The sequence below is a fragment of the Aythya fuligula genome, chromosome 5 (genome assembly GCF_009819795.1).
Source record: "Aythya fuligula isolate bAytFul2 chromosome 5, bAytFul2.pri, whole genome shotgun sequence".
NCBI lineage: Eukaryota > Metazoa > Chordata > Aves > Anseriformes > Anatidae > Aythya > Aythya fuligula.
In genome coordinates this window covers 4,135,469-4,162,174 of record NC_045563.1, presented here as the reverse complement: position 1 = coordinate 4,162,174, position 26,706 = coordinate 4,135,469, and the positions used below count along the sequence as shown (strand labels likewise).

The 26,706-nt window shown below is 48.0% G+C and overlaps 1 protein-coding gene across 10 annotated transcripts in view; it reads right to left on the bottom strand.

The window, feature by feature from the left end:
* Positions 1 to 21,391, bottom strand: part of FBXO34 (F-box protein 34) — a 37,020-nt gene extending 15,629 nt beyond the window's left edge. For 5 of the 10 annotated variants that reach the window (XR_004253318.1, XR_004253319.1, XM_032188499.1 and 2 more), the window contains exons 1-2: positions 21,255 to 21,391; positions 8,750 to 8,828 (exon numbers count right to left, since the gene is read on the bottom strand). The gene's annotated coding sequence lies outside the window, so the exon portion shown is untranslated. Of the gene's footprint in view, positions 1 to 8,749; positions 8,829 to 9,397; positions 9,460 to 11,319; positions 11,380 to 14,400; positions 14,465 to 19,534; positions 19,589 to 21,254 lie in introns of those variants that run through there. The other 5 variants (XM_032188497.1, XM_032188495.1, XM_032188496.1 and 2 more) reach the window with 5 other exon arrangements.
* Between the last annotated feature and the right edge of the window lie 5,315 nt (positions 21,392 to 26,706).

Genomic DNA, 26,706 nt, shown 5'->3' with positions numbered 1-26,706 from the left:
GAGGAGGGGAACAAGTGTCTGGGCTCCAGAGCAACATTTGACTGCTCGCCACCACCAAACATCACTACCTGTTGGAGCAATAAGCACACGAAGTGCTCATCCTAACGAAGCTCTGCAGGGAGAGCCCGTCTTCCCCTCCAAGACCAGGTCAATAAATAATGAAAGGTTTCCGATTTGTAGCTCTCGTGTTCTCTCTCCTTTAGGTGTGGTGAGTGTTGGAACGATAATGTCATCCCCTTCCCCTCAAAAGGAAAATCTCAAAAGGGAAGAAAAGGGAAAGATCAGCTCTGCTGCCCCTTGCTGCCCCTCTACTTTAGTTCTGGAGACAACAAGAAAATGTTTCCCTTGCTCCACTATTCCTGAAAGGCTTCAGCTGCCCTGCCCAATTCGCTTAAGGACATCATCTGTTGTTCAACCAGGGGGGGAAGCTGAGAGCTGGCTCATTCGATCCATTCTGCTCGATCCAAGAGGAAAACAAAACCGGGGAACCCGTTAGGTGCCAGCGCTGCTGCGGTGGGGGTGACAAACAGGCAGAGATCCCACATTACTCCGCTTTCTCGAGAGCTGCCACCCCCTTTGGCACTTGCTGTCCCCGCAGAGCGTGTGGTGTGCCCCGAATGATAAGCAGGGGGTGGCTGAACATCCCCCAGCGGGGCTGCCGCTGCCGGGCTCTTGGGTTATAGGGTCCGGGGAAAGGCTGCCGTGCCCCGCATTTGGGGGCCGTGTGATGGGTGAGCCAGGTCTGAGTTCTTTAGCATGTAAAACTCGATTTGTTTTGCTATGCAGATGGGGAATTAATGAAAGCTCGGCTGAAAGGCTACTTTTCTTGGGGCGAGGGGAAGGAGAAAGCTTCCAGAAGCCTTCCTATTATAGAAGCAATAGAGCGGGTTCCAAAAATAGTAGGCGAGCACTCCCAGAGCTCTGGAGACGTTGTGCCCTGGTTTTATAAGGCTCAAGTCTCCCTGGATCTCTCGTGTACGTGCGGGGAACGCTAGAAATGACTGAAAGATGCAGAAGTGACGTTAAATGGGGAGTTTTTAGGACAAATACCAGGAAGAGAAACCCAAACAGACCCATTCAACTGGGGTACCAATGGAGAGCGACCTGTCCCGCTCCGGAGACGGATAAAACCAGGAAGCTGGCTCCCATCTTTCTCAAGAACTCAGCCTTAGTTTGCTCAAGAAGATCCCGATGATCAGAGCAATGACGTTGCAGATTAGGATTGTCAACAGCAATTTTGTCACCCTGTTTTGCTTTCGGCTGCCAGGGACCCTGGCCGGGGAGGTTCACCTGACTCAGCGTGGCACACGCCCGCTGGATTCGGTAACTAGCGCACGGACCATCACACGGTGATCTGCCTGGCATTAATTACTCACTGGTTAGCCAGAACTAGTTCGTTAACGATCCAGCACTACAACACAACCCACTCCTGGAATTAAAGTCTCTTTTAACTGTTCCACGACAGCATTTACAACCCAGTGAGAATAAAACCAGTGTGCAATACTCCTCTGACGACAAACTCGCCTTTGGATCTCTGTACCCCAGTATGGGACTGGCTGGTTTACTGGTATATACTGGCAAGGGTCAGGAGGAAACCAGAAATCTCATACTTGACACTATAAGGTAAGAAGTCCCCCTACACCATGGCATAGTAGTAACAGCTTCTGCACATCTTTTGGTGGGGTATGAAATGGCTTCTGAAGTAAAAGACAAAACCCACAGCTCACCCCTCGATAGCCACTAAATGCACAAATCCAGTTCCTTCCTTAGCACTTTGTTAATAAGGAAAACCCCACGGCAGGCCAGCTGGTATTTAACACCGAATTTATCAGCTTTGATGTTTAATTTGCTGATTAGGGCCCTGACTTGTTTGGCCCAGCTTTCAGGGTGTCAGTTCTGCTGTCGCATGCAGCCCGTCCCATGCACCGAGCACAGGTCCAGCAGCGTAAGCCGTACCTCGTTTCTGTTTATTTCTGCAGAATTTTTCCCTTTAACCAAACAGCTACGCTGTGGATTTCTCTGTCCTGGACTGCTGCAGACAATTTCCAACAAATCCCAGTCATAAAAAAAGGACAAAAGGTGGATTCATCCAGCCAGCCCACTGCAGAATTGAGAAGTTACGATATTCACTACGCATCTCAAAAGCGTCCAGATTTTTCCTAGGGGTCTCCAAAACCATATTCAGCAACTGGAAGCCCTGCTACAGCACCAGAAACACGACATTAAAGATAATGGTACTTTTGCAAAAGTGTTTTCTAAATAACTGTGCTATTCCTGTACTTCAAAATGCCCAATTCTTTGCAATACACTCCTGCATCCACCCTGTTTTTACATACTAGCATCTTCCACAATTTTTACCCCAACGTGTCTCACAATTTGTCATAAAATCTTAAAATCCTTTCAAATTTCTGTTTAAACCGGGAGACTGCTGATGCCCAAACTTCATTTTTTCATAGAAAAAATATCTTTCATCTTGCCAGGACAATGTAAAAATGCTGAACTCATTTGAAATTTCTAAGTGAGCAGTTTACAGAACCTTTGTGCTTCATAAATTCAGGCAAACAGATTAAGAATACCCAACTTTGGGACAGATTACATGCAATAGGAAGCTCAAACTATATTGCTCATAACTTTTTACAGCTCAGGACGTTTCTGTTAAGGACAGACAACTTCTAACAGAACAGATTTATTAGGAGCATTTCAAAACAAGCCATCCACAAAAAGCAGACCACCACCACCACCCTCTCAACAAGTGTTGGATTCACTGTCCCTTCCACTGGTATCATACTTAATAAAAAAAAATGCCCACAAAGAACAGGCTACGATCTCAGACGAAAAAATAAAAAGAAAAAACATTCATTAGCATCAGGCTCTGACGTGGCCTACAGATGGATTAATGAAAAGAAAACGCTGTTCTGATGCAGAAATTTGGTTCAGACGCATAGCCAGCCATATGCTACAAAACATATACCTTAAAAATCTGAAAATTTGCACCAAAAACCAGCACCGACTCTACCAAAGAAGCCTGATCCTATGTATTTCCCAGCTAGCTAATTTGAGCAGCAACCTAGAACACCACATCCAACTTGGAGATGATTCATACATCCACATCCAAGTAGCAAGTCTGAAAGGGAAGACAGACAAAGTTTTGGACCCAGAGGTTTAGCTCTTTATTTATCAATTACTTCCAGCAAACTGCTTCCCCAAAACAGCCTTCACTTTGTGCTTCACCGAGGAAATCAAACTGCCTCAAAACTCCTGTCCCCAGTGACCAGCAACCTGAGAAACCACCAGTCTGTAGAGAAAGCAACTCCACACCATTATCATCATGTCCTTAATTACTTGTCTCGGTGCTGGTGGCAGGGTTTTGGTGGTGGGAGACACCAGGGGTGGCTTCTGTAAGAGGAGGACAGGAGTAGGCCTCTGTAGGAGAAGGCCGGGGGTAGGCCATGTTGGAGATTGCCAATTTTGCCTCTTTATTAGAAGAATAACATTGTGGTGCTGGAGATGTTGGCTCGCCACAGGCAGGATTAGGCCCCCCTTATTTCAATCCAGCAGCCTATTTTTCACCTAGCACTGTGTGGTGCTAGTAGTGTCTCTCCAACAGCCCCAGGCCTGCAACATGGAGTCACACATGTGCATGGCACGGAAAGGGGACAGCAGGGTGTCAGAGCCTGCAAAATAAAGGTGTAATCCAAACCAGAAAGAGAAGGAATAAAACAAGCAATGCAAATCATGCCACTGCTCAGAGCAGAGCCTGCCCAGGAGCACACACAGGGAGAGAGCAGAGCATCAGCGAGCAGAGCTGGCGCCACACAAATGCAGTGAAGGATCCGGGAAACACCGCCTGGATTCAGAGGATGTGCCTCACCTCTAAAATGCTCTGCAGCCTACAAAACACAAAACCTGGCTGAAGAGACCAAAAAGGCTATTGAGAACTCCAAACCACGGGCGTGCGACCGGCGACACATTCAGGCTGAAGCGCTGGAGATGAAGACAGCAGGCAGGCAATAGCATGTGCTAAAAATCTTTCCCAGCCAAAGTATCTGCTTGTTTTTATACAAATTCTTTAAAAAAGAACATACACAGAACGTCTTCTGCTGAATTAACTCAGCTACAGATAAGCTTGGTTTTTTGGCAGGTAAATGGCAGTAGAGACAGACCAGCATTAAGAACGGTATTTTTTGTATGATTGTTTCAAAAGGCCATTGAAAAATCTAAGCTAATTTTGAAACCTACCAATTCCGTGGATCTTTAGATCTTTTTTTGGCTACATTTTGAAGACTTCTGCCATTAATAACTCAGAGTTACTTGATGCAAAAAATAACTTTACATTTTTTCAAAGTCTTGTACTTGATATGCCTAGCAACTAACACAACTAAATTTTCAGAAATTCCAAGCATAGCACAAATTCTGCCATAATTCAGTTTTCAAAGAAAAAAGCCAAAAATTTAGCAACTAAACTTCCACGCGTTCAAGCACTCTGATAACTGGGAGAACTGGTGCTGCATCTCTCTCACTTTTCACCCTTATCTTCAAAATTCAGAAGCACATAACTACAGCAGGACACCAAAAATTCTTGTTGCAATTCTTTTTGGGTAATTCTTTTGGGGTTTTGAAGTATGAACTTGGGTTTTGAAGTATGAACTTTCCTACAGGCTCATCTGAAAACATCAGGTCTGTTTCTGTTTCACACAACTTCTCGACTTTTTGGTGCAAAAACATCCTTATAAACAAGGCAAATGGGGAAAATATGCATACTCTATAGCTCAGTACTCTCTTCCCCAGTACAAACAAAATAGTCTTTTCTGGGTTTCCGCCTCTTGGATAAAACATTAAAAATACAAATGAAAATAAGGAGACAAATCAGCAGGAAACAGAGCAGAAAAGAAGAGTACCCCAAACTGTTTTTTAAAAAGGGTGGTTTAAGTGAACCAGATTTTGAGCTGGGGTTTGTTACTTTGCTGTGAAAATACTCAGCACATTTTTAGGCTTCCCAACGGAGCAGCCGGTGTGAGCACATCGTACAACAGAAGAACATAACCTTACAAATTAAACATGCCAGCTCCAGAGGTCCTACTCATCGCGCTGGCTTTCGTCAACAAATTGCTACCAAATCCCTTCCCTGAAAGCCAGCTGAAGCCTGCTAGCCTGAAAACTGAATTACTGAAGTAATAATCGAGCTGTATCAGCTTGATCTCTCTTCATTTAACATCTCGTACTAATTTTCTGTGAGCTTGCAGGAAATAGTTTCGAACAGCTCCCTCAAGAAAATAAGTTACAAGCCTTAGTTTTTTTCCATTCTGAGCCATCTCTGCACTATTTCATAGCTCTGATAATTGTACCACTGACTAACCTCCAACTGGGAATAACTGTTTTTATCATCAGTATTAAAAACAGTCCCTCACACTGTTAGGAATCTGGAAACTCATTGTAGCTGCATCCCACCCTTCAGCCTCTCAAAACACTACAGAGCAATGAAACTATGTGCTGAAACCAGAGGATCCCTGTGCTGAGCAACTCCTGTAATTTCAGGGTAATCACAAGTGCTTCCTCGGAGGAGGCAGCCATGGAAGTTTGATTATTGATTTTAGAGGAGCAAGTGACAGGAGATCGTAGAAAGCCAGAGTGAACTTGGCGTTTTCCACACAGGACTGGGAAATATAAATTATCCTTAGGAGCTCAGCAGCAAGGTGTGTGCCTCACACGCTCACCTCGTCTCGTAGCACTTGGGTTGTTTTTCAAAGTACAAAGATTCATCTGCAGTTTTTATTTCCTGATACCCCGTTATCTTGTTTTGTGCAGATTAGCCAGGAGAGTGACCAACTGCTCTCGGAGAAGCAGCAAGATGCAAAAAAAAAAAATAACAGTGCAAAGAACGGTGGATTTAAAAACCAGATTTTAATTACCTGGAGGTACAGTTGCCAAGTAGACGGCAAAGAGGCTGTGCATCACATACAGACAGGAAAATCCCCCTGGGTTTATTTCACAGCCAATTACAGTGGATTAACCTATTAGTAAGAGCAAAAAAAAATAATAAAAAAATTCACATGCAAGTTTCAACAACCTCAAAAAACCATTGCCACTCGTACTTTGATAGAGAGGATTAGCAAGCTGTTTTATCACGCTTCCAGTCATCGCCGTCCATAAACACACCCTACGAGGGACCTCTCCCTCTTTTTTAATGCATCTTCTGTCATTGTTTCCCTCTCAGGGGCTGACATCCCTCTTGGCTTCCTGCTTGGAGCCTCGTTTCATACACCCATTAGGATTGTTGTCGGCGTTGACGAGAGGCATCCAGCACCTCCAGAACTCCTTGCACAAACTCCCAGGTGCTCGTATTATTCACTCCTGCCTCTGCTAGATGTCACCACGCAACATCTGTCCGACAGCACAGCGCCGCTGCACCCGAGAGCAGCTTTCCAGGATCGCTGTGCTAAATACTGGGTGTGCCTACTTTTGTTTGGTATCGAGTTCGTGCTGCTGGCTCCACTGCAAGAGCGAGCGAGCTCCGTGGATAGCACAGCTCTCCCCCACCTCCACAAACATCTGGTGCTTTTCGAAGTTCTCCAGACTTCCTTCCCCTTTTACCGTATCACAAAGCCTCTCTTTTTAGCCAGGCTGCCTTCTTGATAGTCCATCACCATTATCTCCTTGTTCGCTGCCGAGCAGCGTGAACCACTAAATCTTGCAGAGCTTCCAGCCCTTTCAGCTCAAGGCCAGGCACCAAATCCAAGCATCCTGATTTAGAGGGATGGTTGCTAAATTCCTTCCCTGCCTCTTTTTTTTAAACACTCTTCAGCTTCCTGTCCTGGGAAGCAACCAAACTGCTGTAAGAAATGCCAGGTTCTGTTAAATATCCTCCATTCCCGTGACACCGAATATTCAAAACAATTAGGTTACTTCCAAATCTTGCCCTGTAGCAGCCTCTATTCCAGAAAGCGTGGAGATGAGTGAGAATTACTTCAGCACGAAGGACTTGGAGCTGGTCGTTTGCTGAATCCCACAGCGTTTCGAGTTAGCATTCAGCCTTGGCACAACCACCCATCCGCTCCGACACACAGCACAATATCACCCCTCAAAACCCCACTGTTCCACCCAAAGGCAGTTTTTTTCACCCCCTTTTTTTTTTTTTTTTTAAGGGTGCGTCAGCTGCTAGCTGAGAGTGGGAATGCTTCATTTAGCACATACACTTGTTAAACTGCTCACAGCATGCAAATAAAATACCGCATTGTGCAAAAGTCATTCACAGTCTCCCCGTCCGTAGATATGAGCAATGGAACCGCGTCCAAGGAAAGAGAAACTTGGAACAACGTGCAAATATTTCAGCCCCTTAGTCCCAAGTATTCCCGTCCTACACTGAAGCCCACAGCACTGCCATGCAGAGGGGTGACCACGCTGAGAATCTGCTGCATGTAACGGGTGGGAAAACTACCACTCTCCGTCCTTGCCCCAGTACTGCACCCTTTTATTTGTAGTTATTGCTGCAAACTGCCTTTTTTTTTTTTTTTCCAGACAATGGTTGTGTTATTATAGGTACCTTCATGCCGTGCCAAAGCACATACACACAGCAATTCAGAACAATCAGCCTTGTTTTCATGGGAGCAAAGGTTGCAGCCAAATGAAATGGGTGGAGATCACATTAAACAATCTTGGAATCTGCTAATAGGATATAGGAAAATGTGACCATAATGCAGATGCAGAGTTCCCCTTTCACCTTCCAATGTTATGGATAAAATAAAAGCTTTGGAAAACCAATTAAACTATTTGAACAACACTAAGCAAGAAGTGGTCTCAGTACGCTAACAAGAGGCTCTGCTACCAAGAAGTTCTTTAAAATCAAAACAAAACAAGTCGCCCTTTCAGAGGTCTGAGACCAACCAGAAAGTTTCCCAGCCCCAGAACACCACCTGCTTAAAAGATACAGGATACCTGCAAGACGTCTGCTTATCCACTGTAAACAGAAGCTCACCACGACGAAGTGTTCCTGTCTTAAAGACACGATCAGATCCTCCTCTGAGAGGGGAATTTTTATAGTGAAACACCTTGCTTGGTCAGCCGTAACCTGCACTCCCCTTGTTTGCTTTTGAGATGTGCATTAGTCAGCTTTCTCCTTCACGAATCTGATCGTGCCTCTGCATGATCGTACACTGAAGTCATGTCCTTGAGTCTGTGACATCAGTCTGTTGCCATGGAAATGCACGGGGCAGTCCAAAATTCAGTATTATGGCATCACTGCGGGATCAGGCAGCAGATCAAGCCAACGCCTGAGAGCTGCAGCACAAACAGCCACGACATCCCAACCCAAATGTTAACGTGTAACTGCGCTTTATCTTAATATTCATAACCAGGCCGGGAAGCCTCTTATCAAGAAAGATGACCCAGGTTGTCATTAACATCATGACGAAGAGGCAAGCCATGATGCATCAGTAAAGAAGGGCAATATTTTTTTCCAGGGATGGCCACCAAGTACGAGGGAGGTTCAGCTCTCAGAATAGAAGCTGCCATCTGCTCCCAAGGCAACACCCGAGCTGCCGAGAGAGATCAGCCCGAGGAACAGGGGTGGCCCCCTTGGCACCCTCTTTCTGGAAACGAGAGCACGGTGTCACAGTGCTGTCACCCTTCTGGAGAAGGAGGCATTAAATAAGACAGGCTTCCTCAGTTCTGAGCTTTGGCTGTGAAGCAAAGGCCCGTTCATCATTAACCCAACCTATAACGAAGTCGTGTATTAGTTAAAAAAGGGTGGTACCTTCACAGGGTTGTTACTCCATGTAGTGTTAGGCATTACAGTTGTGTAGGTTCCTCGCACACTCACGAGAAAGGCATTTCTGAAGAGCAAAAGGGAAGGAAAAAGGAAATTAGTTACAGGTTAATGGCGTTACAACAACTAACCAGCACCTGAAACCAAAAAGATCCACCAGCCTAAGGCATAACAAACACCAGCCACTCACTGACCCCATGTAAAGGGCACCTGGGAATGATCAATACACTGCTGACACCCAGAACACCAATTGAAGGGAATCTTTGGGGTCAACTGAGCCAGCACACCCCAAAAAGAGCCCACTAATTACCGTTGAAGGTGGCTGCCACAAGGACAGGTCCCACCGCCAGGCTAGGAAAACGCTTCAGCATCGTGGGACCCAGGCTGCAGGGACAGCAAGGAGCAGGCAGCAGCCGTGCTAATCCCTTCCCTTTACCTGTTCCTCTTTTCTCATCGAGCAGCCTGGTTTAGGTTTAGGGGGCCGGCTGCTGCTCTCCAGAGCCTCCCCGACACCCAACCCCAAAGCCCTGCAGCCCGGGCTGTGTGTAAACGGGGCCACTCCCCGCGCACCCGGCCGGTTTCAGTTCGCCTCCTTCCGCTTTGCTCTCATTAACCCGCACGTCTTCGGCAGCTCACCCGAGGCTTCCTCCTACAGAGCCGACCTCCATCCTTCCTCTAACCTCAGACGCACCCCCGGGTTTCTTCACAGGGCCATTAGCGAGCTGCAGGCAGCACTGAGAGCGCCGAAGGAGCGCTCCCAGCGCCCGTGTCGCCCAGCTCCCTGCTTGTAATTCCCCCACGCCGTGTTATCTAACACCAAACACCAGCCTCGGGGCTGGGAACCGCTGGTTATTTGCCTCCGCCGTGCCACACACCCCGGTGGCGTTGTATAAATCAATTCCACGACCTGTCAGAGCGTGAGCCCGAGCTGGATTCGGGGCCAAGCTGGATTCAGGGCCGAGCTGGAGCAGTTTCCAAAGGGCTGGTGCGAACACCTTCGCTCGGTCCCTGCTGCTTGAGCAATGCTGAATTATGCAAGCAGCCACCGCAGGCGGCTCCGGAGCCCAGCACCACGACAGCTGATTGCTGCTGTGGACCACGGCTGCGGAAAAAGCAGCCTGGAAAACCCTCTTTCACTTTTAAAAACAAACTAATTGCCAATTATAAAGGGGAAAAGTGGATGAGAGACGAGCTGCTGTCAGCACGAGGACTTGTGAGCGGCAAGCTCCACGTGCCGGTGCCATTTCTCGGCCACCAAAGCAGCCAGACTTACCCAGCCTCAGCCCTTTCGCCCTGCTCCCAAAGCTGTAGGGCCGCCGGAGTTTCCAACCTGAAGCCAAGTGGATTTCGGAGCAAAAATAAAGCCAGCAGGCTTCATCTCCATGGAGCTCCCGCAACATAACATCGGCTCAACGAGCTTCTCAGGGCAGAGGTCCTTATTAACTACCCGGTAAATTCAGATTAAAGTCAGCCTTTCCCTGCCCTCGGCACAAGGAGCAGCTGCACGCTGGTGGAAGCGACCCTAAATCACCTCCCAGCTGCCCAGGGGAGCGGCGATCGCACCCCGAAGGAGAAGACAAGAGAGGAAGGAAAGGCTGAGGGCGCCTTCCAACCACAAACGGGGAAATAAGGGGCAGAGATCCAAGGGCAGACAGCTGCCACTGGAAGCGTGGTTAACAAAATTCGAGACACGGAGCGTGGGGAAGGCAACCTGCTACCTGCGTTGCCTGAAGAAACCGTGGCCAAGAACAAGCTGGGCTAACGTCCCCAACAGGCTGCTTCTAGAGAGCACCCCAGGCCTGAAACTCATTCTCACTTACCCAATGCAACCTGCCAGACTCCTGTCCCTGCAAGATCAGTGGCTAAAGGTGAATGCAGAGGCGCGATCAGCTCCAGAAATAAACGCCTCCTTAAAAAAGGTGATGCTGTCGGTCTCATTAAGAAACCCACCTTGTTCTTAGCAAAGCACGGATCCTCCCCAGTCCTGTCTTTCTCTCTGAAAGCCACTCGATAAATGCAAGGCCTCGTGCTGTAACCCTTTGAAACTCACTCACCCCAACAAATTAGTGCTGCACTCGGATCCCTGTGCAGTTTTCTACGAGATCAGCCCGGCTACAACCAGCACAACACAGCCCAAACTTACGAAAACCATCGATGTAAAAAAGCACGTTGCATTTTTCTTTCCCCAGATGTTTTAAACATCATCAGAGACCCATCCCAGCACGTTACCATCCTCCCATCACCCTGCCCCGAGTCCCCATGCTCACAGCAAGGAGCAGCCAAGAGCGCTCCGCCTCGAGCCCCAGCACAGCGTGTGAGCACAGACCCCTTTTGGGGCAGCGACAGTCGAGTTAAAAAACAAACCCCATTTCCATCCGAGTCAAGAAACCAGAGACCAAAAATCGTGCCCGGCTCAGGCTGCACGCAGCCAGCTGTCTCTTTAGGAACAGATCAGATTTAACAGCTCCACGGCAGGCCAAAAATAAAACGTTACCCAAAAAGAGTTTCAGCACTGCCCGCTCCTGCCCAAGGGGATGCAGGCACAGGCTGCCACTCACCTCTCGGGCTCCCACCCTAAAGCAGCAGGCTGTTGCTTTAGGACCTAGGATCCTCAGGACCTAATGCAGAGGGAGAAACTAATTAACAGGCACCTCTCTGGGAAGGAAATATAACCCAAACGCTTCATATCTCAGCCCTTTGGGACATCCAGCGTCAGTGCTGAACGCCTTCACCCCGCAAAGCTCTGGGAGAAGGCTCAGTTGAAGCTGCCAGGTAAAGGAGAGCAGTGTTTTAGGGTATGTTTTAGGGTATTTGTGCTACGAAATGCTGCAGGCACGCCTCCGAAACGCGCAAAAAGCCCAGGGAAGCATTGTGACAGCTGCAAAAAAAAAAAAAAAAAAGAAAAAACTTTGCCCTGGCCAACATTCGCGTAACGAAATTACAGTTTCACTCCAGGGAAAAAGGAAAGAGCACTTAAGTTTTGTTTAGATTAAAGTGCTGCGAGCCACACCACTTATCTGCTATCAGAGCAGACTGCAGGGCTGCTCCGATGATAATTCAGTAATGAGGTAACTGCAATTGGAAGGTATGCAATTAGGGCCATCTCCTCCTCCTCCTCCTCCCTCCCCCTAGAAAGCAAGCAAGCAAGCAGACGTTATCGCATCTCCCTGCAGCTCTGCTACCCTCGCCACTTAAAATACCTACAAAGCAGAGCTGTCACAAGCTGCTAACAAGCCAGGCCCAGGGAAGCACGCTCAGCATCTCCCCAGAAGGAAGCTTTGCTTCCTGGGATGTGTTCTCAGCCCCCACACAAGGTTAATGTGCCTGCTGCTCCAGAAAAAGCAGTGGTCAAAGGAAAAAGGACTGCTGCTCCTGCTGAGGCTTTGCTGAGCCCAGCCTGGAAGTGCTGGCTCGTTTTACCCAAATAATTTGCACCCCATCTTACCTGAGGGAGCTGCAGGTGGTTCCTTGCACAGCTGAGGCTTATATATGGGACACGGCAGAGGTCCCGGACATCCCAAAGCCAAGCTGCAACTCCCAGGAACCCTCTGCTTCCACTCAGCAATTGATAAAATTTGTTCCTGCTCATCCCTCCTCCCCCCAGCCCAGTAACACCAATTAAACACCAAATTATTTCATTAAATATCCGACCCTCCCCAGCTGGCTGGGACTCCCCAGCAAAACTCTGGGACCACCAACTTCTACCCTATTGTTTTTTTTGTTTGTTTGGTCTTTTTTTCTTCCACAAAGCAACTCCTTTCTGGTGTGCTCTGTAACACAAGGAAAGGCTCAAGAGATGGGGAATTCCCCCTAAAAATTAAAATAATGATAATTAAAAAAAAAAAAAAAAAAAACTTATAACCAATATTAGCATAAGCAGCAACATCTGTGAACTTTCCCTGTCTGGCTCCTCTACAGATGCAACAATTTAGCAGTCAGATTAAGTTCCTAGATGTTTTTTTTTTTATAACAAGTTCTACCAAATTTCTTAGAAATCCGCTCCCCAAAGACAAAAGCAGCATCCCAACAGGACACCGGTGGGTGCCTTCACTTCTTCAGCTTCATTCAGCCCGGGGATGAAGCTGTATTTTGGTTAACTTCATGCTCTTAATACACAAACCTTTCCTCTGTGGCCACATCTACTGATCCAAAAAAGAAAAACGTGGGGGAAAAACCCTTTTAGGGTAGGAACGATGCAAAATTCAGCAGGGATGTTTGTTACAGAGGTATGTAAGCTCCTCCTATTCATCTCCCAGCTCACCCCGAAGCCTACAAGCTGCCATCTCACCGGCCACCACTCGAACAGTGGTTGGGAGCTGTCGGGACACGGCAAAGCCATCATTAGGAGAACTGGTTGAGTCTCCTGCCGGGGCCATCTCGTGCATCAGCAGCGAGGGAGCGTGTCTCACCGCTCGAACCACTCCGGGCTCCCCGTCACAGGCCTGCAGAGCTGTGTTAAAAGAGAACTCCCCGTGACCGACATCAAAGCCACGTCCCCAGCTGCTTCTGCTGAGCCACCAATTTACAGCGAGTTATTATGCGTTTTAATATGACTACATCTGCCCGGCTGCTGCTAAAAAAAAAAAAAAAAGTGTAAGCACTCCATGAGAAATATGTTTACGTGTGTTTGGTTTTTTCCTTAATGCTGAAGCTGGATTCGGTGCCATCAGGGATCCTCCAAAAGCCAGAATTTCCAAAGGGCTGGCAGATTTACTTCGATTTCGGGCGCATAAGCAAGCACTCTTTGCTTTACTTCATTCACCTGTTTGTTCAGACAGTTACCTCATTTAAAAAAAAAATAAATGACAGGAGAGTGCCACCCTCCTTTAGGAAGGAAATTAAATTTAAAAAAAGAAAAGTGAGAAAACACCCGTCTGTGCCACACCTCACAGTAAGCTCTGATGCCCCGATGGTTGAAGACAGGTCTAGAAAACCCACTCACAGGGTAGAGACTTGCCTTAAAGGATTTTTAGGGTTCACTTACCAACTCCCTAACGTTCCCCTTGAGCTACCACTAGCTCACACACAGTGGGCAGCAGAGGATTGCCTGGACCTGCAGCTCAAGGTGCTGCCCCAGGCAGGGGGCACGTGCTGGCAAAGACAAATACAGGAGAAAATCCCAGCTGTCAGAGGGAAAGCACACCAAAAGCTGAACAGGGCTGCTACAGAGGGCAAGGAGCAGCTTTGCACACATGTTGACAGGGAGTTTCTCTCAGCCTCAGAGCCAGGAGGACAAGAGGTGGCTGTGTGGAGATGTAAACACGCGAGGACCGCAGTCGTGGAAAGAGTTTTCCAACAGAGCAGTTTTCCAACTTCACGATGGAAAGGATTTTTACACTTTGCAATAAAGGCTTAGTTAAGGCAAAGCTCAGAACAAAGACCTTAATTAAGAGCTTTTTAAGTCAAAAGAGAGCTGGTTTGCCTCTAGAAGGCCATACAGCACCAGCACCCAAGCTGGGGAGCACAAACCCTGGTTGAACACCAGGGACCATCACTCGATCCATACCAAATCCTGGTTCAACCCAGTCTCCAGACTCCTTTTAAAATATAGCCTCAAGTAGGACACGTTGCAGAAAGCCAAACCACAGGCACAAGCTGTTCTTTGAAGCTTAGGTACAAGAGAAAATTGTTTCACCTACCCAGATGCAGAGGGATAGCTGCCTCCTTTTGCCTTTGATGCTACAAGAGCTTTTGGAAGTGGTGAGCTGCCTGAGAAGGCCTCCAAAATCGCTTGCTGGGCTGGACAGCAGCAACACCCCAGCCTACAATGCACACAAACGTAATTATGCTGGGTCTAAACTTGAAGAAAAAAAAAAAAAAAAAAAGAAAAAAGCCTTCTCAGTGATGTTAGCATGCAGAGAAAATAATAGCATGGACAAAGAAATCTCCAGAGTGACTTATGAACGAGATTTTACTCTGGCTTTCTGCCCGTTTGCAAAGGAATTAAAGAGCCCAGCAATACAACCCTGATCATCCCAGGGAAGAAACCACATTCTTCAGTGATCGACAGAACGGGAGGGAGGAGGAAAGGGGGACAAAGACACAGCACTGAAACGTCACGTAGCGAAATGGGAAGTTTCCTGAGGTACTGGGACAGAAAGCAGGCTAAGGCCACAACGCAGGGAGGATAACTCAAATTTTTGAAGTGAATTCAGCCTCCAGGAGGACATCAGGCAGTCCCTAACAGCTGACCACTAAAGCTGACAGCATTTCGTAGTGTAAAACTCCGATCACTTTAATATTTTGCAGATTATGGGCCGCCCTGGATTAGCTTCTAGCAAAACCAACCAGAGGAAGTCACAAGAAAAGCCAAACCAAGTAGAAAAGGTGCCAAACGCCTTGAAAAGATGAAAAATGTGCCCAAAACCAGCCTTTTAGTAACAGAGGGCATTTAGTAACCAGCTGTAATGATGGCTTTATATCCAAATTCTTTGTACCTTAAGAATTTATGCCAGGAGACCAGCTTCTAGCAGAATTAGGACCAGAACTGAGGTGCCCTCATTTCCCCAAGGTTACGTTTTGACAACTTATCAACACCTACAACACATCAAGTGCTCTTCACACACTCCAGAAGAGTGACTGGAGCTTCCCTTTTAATTTTATTATTTTAGCATTCATTTTAAAACAATTCAACTTCAGCATTTTATTTTATTTTTTTAACTCGAACAACAGCAGGAATCCTGTGTTAGATCCCAGGTTGAAAGTTACTGGGGATGGCAGTAAGCTGCTGTTACATGTGTAAGTCACCGTAAGGAGGAAAAAAATATGTATTTATTGGAGCTCACTAAATCAAAGCTTGAAAAACACCAAAAAAAAAAACACCACAAGACGAGCTAGAAGTAGCTCGGAGTTGCTAGGAATGTTTAAAGTTAATAAGATCCCGAGTTAAATGGCTGCCACTTCGGTTTGCCAACAAAATATGCAAATTTCCAAAGTTCATACATAGTAATTAGCACAGCAATAAGCAGGTCCCAACTAAGTGATGAAGTCAGCCTCGCTCTTATTTCTCCAGCAGATGGAATTAGCTGCGTGTGAAGTTATTTTTGCAATTGGAGATTAAAGATATTATCCTGAATATCAATGCTGCAAGCACTGCACCCGATAATGGTACCAGAAATCTGCAAAAAAACCAACATATTTCTTATCCATTGTCGTGGACAAGACACTAAAGAGGCCGGGGAGCACAGATTTAAGACGTCATTTTTCAAGCCAACTGTGTATCTACTAAAAACTTGGCTGATGTACTTTGCTGAGAGAACTTGTTTCAGTGTTAGCAGTCCAAACAGGTTCCTCCGAAGAAAAATGTCTGCTTTGACTAAAAATGCAGCCTCTTGATGTGCTAATCGGCAGAGCCCAAACGAAAAGGTATCCGAACTGCAAGCTCTAAGGACGTGCTCGAACAGAAAAGTCTCTGGTTTTTGCCCATTATTTTTCCAAAAAAAGAGGTTCAGATGCATATCTGTCATATATTGTCTATCACACAGAGTAATGCACAAACCCAGACCTTCTGTTCTTCCTGATTTGTCGCTTTATGCTTAAATACAACCTTCTCCTAAGCAGGCAACTCAGGAGCTCCCTGCAGCAGCACGCCGAAGGACGCTGAACCGCGCGTGCCCTTGACCAAAATACTCAACCTGCGCTCCACATTCCCAATTTAATTTCTCCAAGCGCACCACCCCCGGCTGCCCCAGTACAGCAAAGTCCTCTCAAAGACACCCAAAGACCCAGCAACTTTTCTCAGCTCAGGCACCCAGGACGAGTGGACACACCTCGAGGTCAACCCTAACCACAGTTACAAGAAGCGATGGGGAAGCCTCTTGTTTTGCATCAGAGGCACCAGCTCCCGAACAGAAAGGATGGTGCTAAAGGAAGCCACAAATCCTGATACGTTCGTGCTGCTTTGTAGCTCCAGAAAAGGTTTCCAGAACCTTTGGATGCTGCTAGAAAAACCCCAAAGCTCCAAATGTTTAAAGGGACATAGAGCGGAGAAGGGAAAGCCTAAATCCAAGTCGTTTACAAGGCAAACGTGCGACACACTGGGTATATATGCTATTAACCAGAATCATCCAACATTAAAAATCTATTTTCTGAAAGCAATAGGCAACCCTGGCTGAAACCAAGGGAGAATTCTCCCACAGACATACTTCTGTGGCCAAATGAAATACTGCATGCAGGTAAGAAAGCAAGCGCTTACACCGTGGCTTTTTGGGTGTTCCCCCCCCACTTCTCAACTAAGGAGTCTCATTTATCTCAAAGCAATCAGAAGAAAACACTTCGACTTCTAAAGTGAGAAGAGCTGCAAGAACAAAAGCCCCACCTGGCAGGAACAAACAATATTTGAGAAATAAAGAGGAGATTCTCCACTTTAGGGGAAAGGATGAAAACACCTCTGAATAATTTACTTTGCATAGCCCGCTGCCTGCCAGCACAGCTCCATAAATCCCACGGTAGTTCAGATAATTCCCATTCTTAAAGCTGAAAAAGATGGATTGAATATTAGCAACATTAATTGTGTGATATGCCCTGAATGATGCAAGAACGAGTAGTTAAGCGAACCACAGCATCTGCTGAATTTTTAATCGCTGGTTGTTTTGCTGCGAGGCAGAGGAAGGTTGTGTATCAGCTTCCAAGCGCTGTAAAGGATGGCACGTTAGGACACCAAGATTTCAACTGGCAGAAATTCAGCCTCCGTGCTACCAAAACGCCAGCACTTCGCTGCGAACTGCAGACGTAGCAGCCTCTGAAGGAGGTTTTTTTAATCATGTGGAAGAGAACGCTATTTTCTGCACCCCAAGGTAAGAGTCAGCCGTTGCTGAATAATTACAAAAAATATGAAATTTTCTTAACAGCCATTTACACGCCCCTCTGTAGTCTATTTTTACCCCAAGAACATTATTATTAGGCAGTCACGCAGCTGCCCAGCAGCAACGCTTTATGAAGGAGGCAGCAGAGCCTCGGATGTGTAGGAAGGTGATTTGTGTAAACATTCACCTCGCCCCTGTACTGCAACTGCAACAAGTCTCGGCATCCTTCAGCTATATTTAATGCATCTGCCTCTGATCCCCATCGCACTGACGCTGCAGAGACCCAGCTTGCAGCAGGTACTGGCTACCCAAGCACCACTGACACACGCTGCACCCTACAACAAGCCCACCCTACAAGAAAGCCAGTCCTGCTGTGCTTTCACTGCTTTTGATGCCCAAAGCAGCCAGAAGAAAGCTGAACACCACTCCCACCGTGGTGCTTCTCCCGTTATGCTACAGGCGTAAGGCTGCAACAGCAGGATTGGCAAGTGATACAGCAGATATTCTACAAGAAGGGAGAAAAATAATATCATGATGACCATTATTTGGGGAATAAACACATACTAATTCCTCAACTATATCCAGAAGCTACATGATGGGCAGTTATCCTGATTCATTTGGGTGGGAGGTTGGGGGGGATGACATTATTAAGAGAAAAACATTCATGTATCAAACACAAATTTTCAAGTCTGTCACACAGACTTGAATAGATTCGAACTTTACTAAGTTATTCGAGCCAAAATAGCTTAGAAAACAAGACCAGAAAAACGTGGTACAAATAAAAACAGAGCAGCCACATATACCAAAGCAACATTCCTGCGCCTCCTTCCCTGCAGAGCTTACAAAACCAGGCAGCAGATCCCTAACCAGCCACTTTCGCTGGACTGAAACCTCCTTCAAAGCTTCAACGTCCAGACAGGAACATCTAGTATTGAATCCAAATAATCCACAGGGGACAAAAAAGCACTAGACTGGGTCAAGAGACACGCGTGCTTGCAAAGCCACGTTATCTTTAATGACAGCCTTAGTACCAGTGCTGCGTTTTCCTCGTAGGTTCAGCTACAAGGAGTGCAAGGAAAATTGCTCCTCTCACTACAAGCAGGTATCAGACCTGCACTGCCCTGATGGGCAAAGGGAACAGATGAAAAGACACCACTGGAATGATGAAACACGCAATATCTGAGGGTACTGAAGCAACTGATGCTTGAGGATTCCACTGAATCCCTTGTTTTGTTAAGCTACAGGGCGTCACAAAACAAAATAACACATTATGATGAAGACATTGATTCCTGGAACCTCAAGAGACTCAAGAGCAGGTAGTATCTTGGGCCTACTACACTTTTTGGGGCACCCCTGTACCCCAAAAGCACAGCCTAGCATGGGAACTACAGGCAAGTCCCTGCACGCACAGGCTGTGGCTGCGAGCTGGTACTCGAGCAGGCTGGAGCTCACGGTCCAGCAGCACGGTACGCACCTGCAGCACGCTGTGGGACGAGCTTCCAGCTTTAAGGGGCATGCAAAGGGTGTTTTACACGCCTGTAAGAAAATCAGTGGCAGCTCGGCGCTTGGCAAGTCACTCACGCCCGTTCTCGATCCTTATCTAAATGGAGTGAAGATTTTAAAGAGCATTTAAGAGCAAGGGAAACACATAAAGCTTCCTCCTCAGCCTCTGCTTGTTCTCCAATTAAATATGAAAGAGACAACTTAGTCATACAGAGCGTGCAAGATGATTTTAAGACACTGGTATTAAATCAAATCCCACAACTTTTCACACCTATTAAAATGGGACTTTGTCATTTAAAGGGGAGATTTTGATCAGCGCGATGCAATTAACAGACACTGCCTTTGTTACCAGCCTGCTCCTGATGAAGCACAGACTCCCTGACATTCCATCTCTTCCCCTCAAAGGCGCTGCGCTACAGCAAAATTTATGGTTTTACCACGTAAGAGGAGAATTTGGGCATATTACCTTCAAAACCAGTCAATAAGGCTCTTTCACTCAGGCGCAGGGAAGGCGGGCGGCTGCTGGAAAGCAATACAGGGCACTCCCTTTCCCCTCCCCTCAGGACCAAAAACGCTGCATTCAAAACACTCCCATCCCCTGCAGCAAGGGATTAGCCATTTATTAAAAAGGAATCAAAACACTGTTAAAAAAAAAAAAAAAGCTTCCAGTTAAGATTTCAAGTGCAAAAAAGCAACTCTGGTGCAGCTGGAGTCGCATTAGGAATTCCACTGCTCACCAAAGAACAAGTTGCTCAGATGTGTGCAGGATGTCATTTGTCCGACTGTGCTGTTCACATCGCTCAAAAGGAGCACAGAAATAGATTTATTTCATTATTTTTTTCTCCAAGTGAGTCATTTTGCTGCCACCACATTCGGCACTAACAACATTAACAACCTCCAGGCATTCACGGTTTCGACTTTGGACCTCCAAAACAGCTGCCTACCTCCACTTTTTTTTTTTTTTTTTCCCTTTTTCCTTTTTCCTCCTTTTTTGGCTCTTCTCTAGGGGTGACAGACAATCCTAAAAGGCCAATTATGTAAAACCCTTCAGCCGAGAAAACGCGAAGCCCTACGCAAACACTCATTAAGGGCTCGCGGCTCTTCCAGCCTACCCCGCCAGCTCGCCAGTTCAAAGCCGCCTCGGCTATCTCCAGAGCCACCAAAACTGGATCCCGAGAGCAGCCTAACCCCGATAGCATGCGGCACGGCAGGGTGAACAGCTCGGCTATTTACCCAGCTTCACGGGCAGGTTTTACAGCCCGAGCTCCCGTGGCCGTGTTGGTTGTTTCCAAGCGGCGATGCCTACGGCCGCTGACACCTCGCAGGTCAAGGCGCTATCCCCACGTTTTGCGCTGATGTAAGGTGAATTTTTAGGTTTTTATTCCCACTGGAAGCCAGTCATCCACCTGGGTTTAGCGAAGGAATTACACGCCAGGCTCGCTGCTTCAAGCGAGGCCTCGGAGGAAGTAATTTGGGGAAGAAATCGCTTCCCCAGCGACTGGACTTTTCACCTTTCCTTCGCCCCTTGCACCACCCCCACGTGCAGGCGCTGTTGGAGGCACCACCCGCGGCACCCAGCGCTGCTAAAAACCGTATTTTTGGGTCACTTTGGGATTTACAGCGACCGCCACAACCCCTTCTCCGCAGGGCCAGCAGGCGCAGCGCAGCACCGGGGGCGGCAGCAGCGCTCTGCCCACGGGCTGAGGAGGCAGGGACCGGTCTCGGCCACCCGTGGGGAAGCCACCCGGGGTCGCAGCAGCCACCCAGGCCGGGACAACCCCGTGAAAACGACCGGGGAACGGCACTGATCCATCGGAGCCCACGGGCGGCCCTACCGCGGGGCTGCCGCCCTGTCAAAGCGGGCGGGAAGGCCACGGGGAGCGCTGCCAGGGGAAGGGGGCAGCGCAGCCAGCACCCCCTCCCCGCAGCGCGGAGCGAGGCTCCCGAGGGAGAAAATCACCCCGAGGGAGCAAAAAATAAAACCCAAGGAGACCGAGAGGGCGGCTCGAACCGAGGGGAACCGGCCTTGGAGCCGCCTTTCCCCGCCGCGCAGCCCCGGCCCGGCGGGCAGCCAGCGGCCCCTCGGCGGCCCCCGCAGCCGCCATGGCCGGCAGGGAGCGGGGCGGTGCGTGTGGGGCCTCCCTGCCGGCCTCCAACCCACTCCCCCCCCGGCCCCAGAAGCCTACCCGCAGCGGGGCTGCCGAGCTCCGGCGGGGACAAGGAGGGGGCGTCCCGGCGGCGAGCTGCTGGGAGCCGCCGAGCCCGGGCTCGGCTCGGCGCGGCCGGATCCCCCCCCCTCCTCCTCCCCTCCTCCTCCTCCTCCTCCTCCTCCTCCTCCTTCTCCCCAACCTCCTTGCACCGAGCAGCCGCGGCGGGAGGAGCCGAGCCGACCCAGCTCCAATCCCTGCCCGGGGCGGAGCGGGGAGGACCGCGGACTGGGAGCGGGGACGGGCTTCGCTTCGCCGGGGAGGGACGGGGAAGCGCCGCCCGCCCCCAGCGCCGTGCCAGGCACCGGCCGCCCCGCCGCCCTGCCGCGCCAGGCAGCGCCGGGAAGGGGCCGGGGACCCTCCTCAGAGCACCCCGAGCTCTCCTCAAAGCCCCCAGAGCCTTCCTCAGATCCCCCAGAGCCCTCAGCAGAGCCTCGGAGCTTCGCCTTGGAGCCCCCCGAGCCCTCCTCAGAGCCCCCGAGCCCTCCTCAGAGCCTTGCTTCAGAGCCCCCCGAGCCCTCCGCAGAGCCTCGGAGCCTCGCCTCGAAGCCCCCCGAGCCCTCAGAGTCCCCCGAACCTTCCTCAGAGCCCCCCAAGCCCTTCTCAGATCCCCTCAAGCCCTTCTCAGAGCCTCAGAGCTTCGCCTCAGAGCCCCCCGAGCCCTCCTCAGATCCCCCCGAACCCTCCTCAGAGCCCCCTGAGCCCGCCTCAGAGCCCCGGAGCTTCCCCTCAGAGCCCCCCAAGCTCTCCTCAGAGCAGGGCCCAGGGTCTCTGAAGCCTGGCTGGCTTTTCCCCAACACCATGCCCAAAGTTTGAGGCCCCCAGGGTGTTTCGAGGGGTGTTCACCCCAGAGTGTTGAGGTTTGGGGTTGAACGCCGCTGTGGTGGGTGCTGTGAGGTGTCCACCGACACGGCACTGAAAGCAGCAGCTCAGTGGCACTGACATTCATAGCTCTACTGCAGTGATAACTGACTAAAAAAAAAACACACAGGCCTCCCCTGCCGACCAAAGGATCTTGTTTGGCTTTAAAATCTACTTAAGTCCCAGCTGACAGGCAAAAGGAGTTACTGGGATGTTACTGGGTGTGCTGGAAGTGTTGGTAAAGGGTTCATCCTTCAGGTGTTCTGTGACCCATACAGTAACACCCGCCTCCCCAGCACAGCGCCAGCCTCTTCAGCTGGCTTGTTCCACTGGTGTTTCCTCCCCAGCACAACAACTAAATGCACTTTGTCATCGTTTGCGTGGTTGCTCCCCTTGGCAGAGAAAAACAAGCTCGTTTTCCTGGTGTGGCTGTGTCCAGGAGGCACTGTGGCATGGACCCTGGACACTGATTCGTCATGCAGCCGTCATCCTAGCTGTTTGCTGTGCTGTCCTGCCCAGGGAAACCCTCAGCCCACAGGGAGAAAGAGATAGGAACTGGAGAAATCCTCACAACCAAGGGCACTGAGAACCGCAGTGAAATGCAAAGGGAAGGCATTGGGAAAAGGGGAATTAAGTTGTACCACCAGATGGTAGCCTGAGCCGAAGGGTTTCCTATAAGAAGAAGCCTCCCCCCTCCTCAAAAGAAGATTTCAGCAGTTCATGTCTGCTTAGAGAGGAAGAGGGAGCAATGCAGGTCCCTGCGGGGGGACCACAGATGATTCAGGGTGAGAGCAGGACCAGGGCTCCCTATAGCCAACCACAAGGGCCTGGTTCTTGCAGCCTGCAGGAGGGCAGCGATGGAGAAACGGCTTATCCCGTGTAATGCAATACTACAAGATCCTCAAGACCAGCCTCACGCTAAAAAGCAGTGTAACTGTGTCAGCACAGCACTGTGCCCCAATAGTCCTGCTGAAGGGCAGAGCCAAGGCACAGGATCGCATGAACACGGCACCTCGGATGGCTGAGGTCCCAAAATCTCTGGGGTCCCTGTTGACCACAGCCACTATACACACAGATGAAGAGATCACAGGAAGGGAGATACAGGTAAAATGATTCGCTCAAGGTCAAATACCAGATCAGTGAGAGGACTGAAAATAGAACGTGCAGTTCCTCATCTCTCCAGCACTTTCTCCTCAGGACCATAACAAAACCCCAGAATAACGGGATTTAGCTGCTGGTGACACAGTAGCTTCACGTGTTCCAGGGGAAAATTATGTGTTTTGGTATAGGACCACAGTGATTTTTTTGCACACGTGGAAAAGAGCCTTTTTACTAGCACAGCACCACAGTTCAGTGACGCACACAGGGACAAGATATCTCCAGATGACTTAAATGGGAATGAAATATGTGCCCTGTCATATTAGAAAAAGGCCCCACGACTGTACAGACCCAATCTTTTGTTGTAAGTTGATAAAGACGGATGAATGCCATTTGCTGCTAAGTGACTTCTAATGGTTAAATAACCTTACCCCCACCCCTTGCCCCCACCCCTGGCATTTAGTGATAATATAAGAAAGATTTTGCACATTGTTTAGCTTACATGGCCATCTGGCACTTTTGCATTTCAGTAGCCTTGAACATCGAAAAAAACAATAGATAAAGAAAACTTGTCCTATCTTATCAGAGACCTGGAGAAGTTTAACTCTGTCAGAGTACATAGGATTAACCAAGTCCCTACAGCTCTTCCAGAGTTTCCATCTTAATTAGTGGTCATATTCCACAAAGCTTTTCATTGTCGTACACTCTAAATCAGGCTGTTCCTTATCTCCTTTGTGTTTGTTTTAGCCGTGAGACTCTTAACTCTAGCAGTCACTTCCAGCTTCCACATGAGATGCTTCTGGGTGATGGAGACACATGCTGAGAAAAAAACACATATGGATTTTAACCCAAGCTAAAAAATTACTGGAGTCTTGTCTAAGCTTGGGAAAGGGATGCACTTCTGAAATCAAAACACAATGGCCTAACTCAATTAGAAACGTACTTAATGCTGCTGAAACATCATCTACCACTGCACTAAGCGGTTTCTTCATCTGCTTTTGCTAAAGGGGATAACTGTACAATTCACCCACGGTAACCCACTCCACACGTGTCCCTGGAAACACCACAAAATTTGGTTTCAACTCAGCAGTGGCTTAAGGTTGATTTCCTAGGTTAATTCCCGTTCCCCTCTTTCATGGAAGAAAACCAAGGTCTGAGCCTGTTTGGAAACAAATGTGATTTCATTAAGAGTGTGGCTTTGGGGCCACAAAGCTTGGAGCTTGAAACCAGCTGTGGGATGCTTTCACCTGTAGTGCTAGAGTGGGTAGGGTTTTTGACTGAAATCTGTAACAGCAGGAAACATTCGGTGTAAACACGATGTAAATAACAGAAGATGTGAAGATATGCAGAGATAAAAACTACCCAGCCTTTGTTTCCAACCATTTGTGTTTTATACTTCACATTATAAGATCGCTAGTTTGCATTTTAGACTTGATCCTGCAGAAGATTGGAGCTTATAAATGTGCCACGACGTCTGACTGTTAGGCTATCAGGCTGCCAGAGTGCAACAAAATACCTCGAGTCGGGTACCTCGCCTCTCTATTTATAGCCGGGGGAGCGTCAGACACCTCTCAAGGGCGAGTGGAAACTCCCACCTCCTGAGACCTGCTTGCAGGAGACATCAAAAAGAGGGACGTATTCGGCTCGCTCTGCATAGCCAGCGTGTTCCTGCCAGATTGGGGTGGAGGGTGCACACAGCTGGGGTTTACGAGTCTACAAGCCCTCTTTGAAAGAACAGAGCAAGGCTACCATTTTATTTTCAACACCATGGGCTGTAGGGGTTGCGTCTGATGTGGTTTGTTGCGTGTACTAATCTAGATGGTAGAGCAAATACCCAGGGAAGGGAAGGTGCTCTCCAAGCTCTCCTTATCCTGGTGAGACTCCAAACATTTATCTTCTGCCTGGTCCAAGCTGGATTTCTACCTGGTCCAAGCAGGTGGGATATAGCTTACTCACTCCCCAGACATTAAGGCGTTGCTGGATCACTATTTCACACTCCTGTTAAAAATGTTCTACTGCATAAAACGAAATTCAAAAACAGATCAAGAAAATGCAGTGGAAGACGTAACTGTTTCCCAGTTGTTAGAAGGCGGAATTCATCTTCTATTTTCTGCTGCTGCAATTTGTTCCAGTTTTTAAACTAGCAACTGCTTTATGTTTCAGAAATGAAAACAACAGCCAGTGCACTGTGATGGCTTTGCTGCACAGCTCTTGACCAAGAGACTACCAAATAATTTGGCTGGAGGACTACCCTGTGTCCTCCCAATGTGCCATGGTCCATGCAAAGGAGTTCACCTGCTATGGCCTTTTTCTCTTTGATACCAGGTGAATGGCAAGCATGTGATGTTTTGGACTATAGCTTTATATCTGCATTTGCCTAACCTTTCAACAAAAATATATTCAGAAATTTTAAGTATTTCTGGTCTAAATTTGGGGATAGGTTTTCCTACATGCTCCGTATTGCTCTTCAATAAGAGGCATTTAGGCAAGGGTAGAAAGAGTTACCCTCACAAAGCACCATATCCCATATGAAAGAGTGACAGGAAGAGTAGAAAGAACAAGTTAGCAGATTTCCACGTAATGATCTTGGTACAAAATGTATCTGATAATGATAGTTATATTGTCAAGAAACAGAGAAATCCAAATTGGTTCTTTAAGCTTCAATGGGTAAAATGTAGGCATATTACCACAAAATCATCAGGACTCTGTAAGAATGACACGTTTAATCTTTCAGGCATGTATAATATCTGTACAGGATAATGAGTTTATATATTCATATTGCTTGTTTATCTCTATTAAATGGTAATGTGTTTATTCCCTTAACACAATAAAATCAGTAGCAATCAGGAATTTGGATGGAAAAAAAAAAAAAAAAAAGGATTACCATGTTTTACCTTAAAGTGTGACTGCGATACTTTAAAATCATGGCATTACTCATATAAACAGACAATTACGGTGACCTAGATAGTGTTAGTGGAAGGTGTAACTGCAGCATGGGAAGGAAACCCATTCTGGCTGTAACCTAGCCAGCTCAGGTAACAACCAGCAAAGGTCCAAGGCAGAGTCTGGGCTTGCCAAGGACCTGAGTTAGGTACTTGGGTTACCAGTCTGCACTGAGGTGTGCACTGCCGCGTTATCATTGATGTTGTTATCTGAGCTAGTGAGATTAAGGTCCAGGCTGTAGTGCAGTCAGACTTCCCAAATTCAGTATCAGCCCCCACATGAGTAGAAATTAACTCAACAGATGCTCCAGCCTAGGTGTTCCATTGTTTCAACACATATTCTTCAGGTTCTGGTATGCTGTACGAAAGAATGATTTTTGGTTGGAAGGGCAACACTCCCAAACCATTTTTTTTTTCCCAAAACCTGTGGTTCAAGATGTCTACAGTGATGATATCATAAGGTAGAACTGTGGAATGCCCTCAAATTCCAATGATTCAGGAAAAAAAAAAGGGGAGTAACAAAATGCACT